Here is a 5848-nt window from a genome sequence, read left to right on the forward strand (position 1 = left end):
GTTTGTATTTGAAACTGAATTTAGTTTGGTCATATATGTAGTCCAAAAAGTTTAAAATTAAAACCGAAATTTTTAACCGTGTATAGATACGGAAAATAATTTGAATACCAAACAGGAATATGGCGAACGGTGACTTGACAGTTGACCTTATTACGCGATTAATCGCTAACAATAATATAGGCCTAAGGCAGGAAATCGAACATTTATGTACGTTCACAATTAGAAGTGAATACGCGTAGGGCTACGGATTATGAAGCAGAAAAAATTAATGAAAATATAGTGTGCCAGGAGTCCCTTGACGTGATAAAATCACTGGAGAGAAGCAGCCCATAACGCGATGAGCTTACACGGTTAAAAATTTCGGTTTTCATTTTAAACTTTTTGGACTACATATATGACCAAACTAAATTCAGTTTCAAATACAAACCTTCCAAGTTTAAAAAAAAGAGAGCACATATGTTGGGTTTAGAATTTAAACAATTCGGTTTAAATGTTAAACCCAAACATTTTCATAATTAAGAATAAAAAAAAAAAAAACAATCTTAAATTTCATGCTCCGTCTGGTTGGGATTGAACCCGGACAGCCTTGGTAGCAACCAATTGTATCAAGCATCTTTGCACACTCAGCTACAGCCACGCATGTAAATGTGCTTTCATATGTTGAGTTTGAATCAACACCACAATTCGCTGTGCAAACATATTCTATTTCGGTTTAGATTTTAAACCAAAGTTTCTATATTTGAAACCTAGAAACTAGAATTAAAACATTTTGGTTTGATTTTTAAACCACGAACTTTTTGGGCTAAAATTTAAACCAGAATATATTAAAAATTGCGTAAAACTATTGACTGGTTTAAAAAGTAGACTATAAAAGTTTTAAAAAGTCAGTAGTCCCAGCGCGGTTTAAAAATTAAACCCAAATTTTTGACCGTGTATACGTGAGGGGCAGTAGAAAATACTTCGCGGCCCTCACAATATTGAGAAATAAAATTACTCAAGACACGAATGACGTCCTTACAAACCACGGCACAGTGTTAAATTTCGACGCGATAGTCGCTCCCCTTGACTTCGCGTACTAGGACAAACGCCCAATACACACACGGTTAAAAATTTCGGTTTTAATTTTAAACTTTTTGGACTACATATATGACCAAACTAAATTCAGTTTCAAATACAAACCTTCCAAGTTTAAAAAAAGAGAGCACATATGTTGGATTTAGATTTTAAACAATTCGGTTTAAATGTTAAACCCAAACATTTTCATAATTAAGAATAAAAAAAAATAACAATCTTAAATTTCATGCTCCGTCTGGTTGGGATTGAACCTGGACAGCCTTGGTAGCAACCAATTGTATCAAGCATCTTTGCACACTCAGCTACAGCCACGCATGTAAATGTGCTTTCATATGTTGAGTTTGAATCAACACACAGTTCGCTGTGCAAACATATTCTATTTCGGTTTAGATTTTAAACCAAATTTTCTATATATGAAACCTAGAAACTAGAATTAAAACATTTTGGTTTGATTTTTAAACCAAGAACTTTTTGGGCTAAAATTTAAACCAGAATATATTAAAAATTGCGTAAAACTATTGACTGGTTTAAAAAGTAGACTATAAAAGTTTAAAAAAGGCAGTAGTCCCAGCGCGGTTTAAAAACTAAACCCAAATTTTTGACCGTGCATTATTGAGCAAGAATTAAGCGTACTTCGACAAGGCGTAATGTCTGTTGTAGAATATTACAACCTGGTCAACAAAAAATAGACTTTATTAATAAATAAAACAATAATGACACATGGCAATGCGTCAGATATAACCAAAGAGCTTAATAAGAAAAATAGGGATCACACCCTACGAATTTTTATAACAGGGCTCAATGCGCCCTTAAGGGATATAATTTTTTCGCTTAGCCCGCAAGATTTGCCAGATGCTTTGGCAAAAGCACAAGAGCTCGAATCAAACAAATCAGAGAGCATTATTTGCTCAAAATTTTGAAATGAAAAAATAAGAGCTAGGTTACCAAAATTCACCAATAATAATTTGCGGTTTCCATCAAGGAACAACGACCCTAAAGCAGAGCCCATGGATGTGGATCCATCCATATCGAGGTTCAGAAGGAATTTTAATAATAAGCCGCAACAGAATGGTGGCTTTATAAAGCAAGATTTGAATATGGCTAGCACAAGTGCTCTACAAAATATTGGGGTACAAACCCAAAATGCACACGCTCCGAAGCGACCAAGGGAAAGCAACCATAGCTTTCGTCCGCAGGAAAAAACCCAAAGGGTAAATAATTTAAAAGAAAGTAATTTTTTAGGGGAAGAGGGGATGTCCTCCCCTATATCAACCTCTGCGATGCCAAATTAGGCAAACATTTCAAAGCTCTTGTCGATATAGGGGCTACCTCATGTTATAATAGGCAGGGGGTATATGAAAAAAGGAGCGAATTAGCCATTTACAAAAAGGTAAACACCGTGAATGGTTATTCAATCATTAAATATTACCATTTGATAACCCTATTTGGAGTCAAACAGGTTTTTTATGAAATAGAAAACTTGGAATCCGATCTCCTTTTGGGGTATAATTTATTGGAAAAAATTGAGGCGCGTATCGACGTGCCCAATGAGAAAATTTTTTATAAAATAAAAAGTGATACTGAAAGTGTCGAAAATAGCATGAATATTAATATTCATGCGAAAAACATAAATCCTTTGGAACAGAAAGTTTCCAAGGTACCAGCCGATACAAAAATTGGCATTAAGGAACACAAAGTTTCCAAAAAACAAGCCGATAAAAAAATTGGCATTAAGGAACACAAAGTTTCCAAAAAACCAGCCGTTACAAAAATTGGCATTAAGGAACATAAGTTTCCAAAAAACAAGCCGATAAAAAATTGGCATTAAGGAACACAAAGTTTCCAAAAAACAAGCCGATAAAAAAATTGGCATCAAGAAACATAAAGTTTCCAAAAAACAAACCAATAAAAAAATTTGCACTAAGGAACATAAAGCTTCCGATAAAAATACTAAGGAACATAAAGCTTCCATACAACAAGCCGATAAAAAAATTGGCATTAAGGAACATAAAGTTTCCGATAAAAATATTAAGGAACATAAAGTTTCCAAAAAACAAACCAATAAAAAAATTGGTATTAAGGAACATAAAGTTTCCGATAAAAATATTAAGGAACATAAAGCTTCCATAAAATCGATCGATAAAAAAGTTGACATGGAGGAACATAAAGATTCCATAAAGCCAGCTGAAGATTTTACTGGCAATATATTATTAGAAAAATATTTTGCTTTAGGATATGAAGATCCTTTAGCACCAGCCGATGAATTTACCGGCAATATTGATAATTATTCAATACTGGGCGAAAGAGGCTCGGAAATAACGAACTACAGATGTGAACATGAAAATGACCAAAATGTCAAATTTAAAAGAATACATAAAGTATAAAATCAGTGAAACACATCCTGAAGTGGATACAAGTTTTCCATTTAGAACTGATGTCAGAGCAGAAATAAGGACAGAGGGAAAGGAGCCTATATAGAGCAGGCAGTATCCATATCTTCTCTCTGTAAATTCTTTCGTGAATAAAGAAATCAACCGAATGTTGAATGAAAAAATTATAAGGCCAAGTAGAAGTCCTTATAACTCACCAATTTGGGTAGTACCAAAAAAAGGTACAAATGACGATGGCTCACCAAAGTTTCGACTGGTCATCGATTATAAAAAAATAAGTGAGAAAACCATTCCCGATCGTTATCCTATACCTGATACAAATATAATTTTGTCAAATTTAGGGGAAGCAAAGTACTTCTCAAGTATTGACTTAGAGTCCGGCTTTCACCAAATTTTAATGTCGGTAAATGACATAGAAAAGACAGCTTTTTCTGTCAATAACGGAAAATATGAGTTCTTGTGCACGCCTTTCGGTCTTAAAAATGCTCCCAGAATTTTTCAAAGAGTAATGGACAATATATTGCGCGATCAAATTGGGAAAATATGCCATGTTTATATGGACGATATAATTATATTTTTAGAAAACTTAGAACAACACGTAGAAGATTTAGAATTAATAATTGAAATACTGAGAAAAGCTAATATGAAAATCTCACTTGAAAAATCAAAATTTTTGGGCATCACAGGTTATTATCGCAAATTCGTTAAGAATTACGCGGCAATTGCAAAGCCTTTGACAAAATACTTGTCGGCATAAAACCTGCCTCAAAAAATATGTCGAAAAAAGTATTAATCGAAATTGATGAAGCACGCATATCCGCTTTTAATAAGCTAAAGAGAAATTTAGCGTCAGAAATGGAATTGACGCAACCAGATTATTCAAAAAAATTTGTGTTGACTACCGACGCGTCTAACGTTGCAATAGGCGCAGTGCTTTCCCAAGAGAATAAACCAACAGAACAAAACTGAAAGAAATTATGCCACTAACGAAAAAGAGCTATACGCCATCGTATGGGCATTAAAAAATCTTCGTAACTATCTGTATGGTGTGACAAATCTGGAAATTCATACAGATCATCAACCATTAACATTTGCATTGTCCACCCACAACCCGAATTCCAAAATGAAAAGGTGGCGTTTATCGAAGAGTTTTCTCCGAAATTTGTGTATCAGCCAGGTAAAACAAATATTGTAGCTGATGCACTATCACGCCTTGAATTAAACAATTTATCAAGTGAATCAGGAGATTCACCAGATGATGAATCACAACACTCTGCTCAAAGTAGCGATAATTTTTTTATACAAGAAACGAAAAAACCCTTAAATCCGTTCAAACAACAAATAATATTAAGTAAAAACCGGTTCAAGATTCATGAACAAATTGAAAATTTTGGAAATAAAAGACATTTGATTGAATACGACACAGTTGAGAATATGCTCACAATTTTAAAAGAATATATAAGACCTAACTTGGTAACAGCGATTCATTGTACAGTTGAAGATCTGTACGAAATACAAAAACTTCTTAAGGAAACATTCCAGAACAAATTTATCTATACCAAACTATTTCCTATGGACGTCGCTAACAGAAACGACCAAGCTGGTATAATTGAACAAATCCATAACAGAGCGCATCGAAGCCATGTAGAAAATATTAAGCAGATAGAAAAATTATATTACTGGCCTGAAATGCGAAAACAAATGAAAGAATATGTACGAAATTGTATAACTTGTAACAAGAACAAATATGACCGTCATCCTAAACAGATTCCAATTGGTAAATCACCGATTCCGGATAAAGAAGAAGATGAAGAGAAATCAAATATCGAGGAAAAAGTTTTGGAATTGCTCCAAGCATTTCCAGATGTGAAACGCATAACGTTAGATAATGAACCGGGTTTCACAACACCCGAGTTTAAATCGTTAATGCAAAGATTAAATGTGGAAATTTATTTTTGTGATCCACGTCACAGTACTACTAATGGACAGATAGAAAGACTCCATTCGACAATAATAGAAATTGCTAGATGCATAAAGGAAGAATATAATATAGTAAGCGATTTAGAAACAATTTTTAGAGCAGGTCAACAGTATAATTTGACCATACATTCGGTGACAAAATTCAAGCCGAAAGATGTCTTCCACAATAAAATAAATCACGAAAATTTACCCGATATTCTCAAACAAGCGCAAGAAAAAATGCTTGTGACTCATAATAAGAATAGAATGGAAAAACAATTCCAGCCAGGAGAAATTGTTTATGAAAAAATTGTAGAGAAAGAAACAAGCTTAAGCCCATATATAAGAAACAGCAAGTTAAATTTAGGAAATAAGATAATAATTAATAACAGAGATAGAGCTATACATAAAGATAATATTAAATC

This window comes from Rhagoletis pomonella, unplaced genomic scaffold, assembly GCF_013731165.1.
Source record: "Rhagoletis pomonella isolate Grant_MI unplaced genomic scaffold, Rhpom_1.0 Rhpom_scaffold_00055, whole genome shotgun sequence".
NCBI lineage: Eukaryota > Metazoa > Arthropoda > Insecta > Diptera > Tephritidae > Rhagoletis > Rhagoletis pomonella.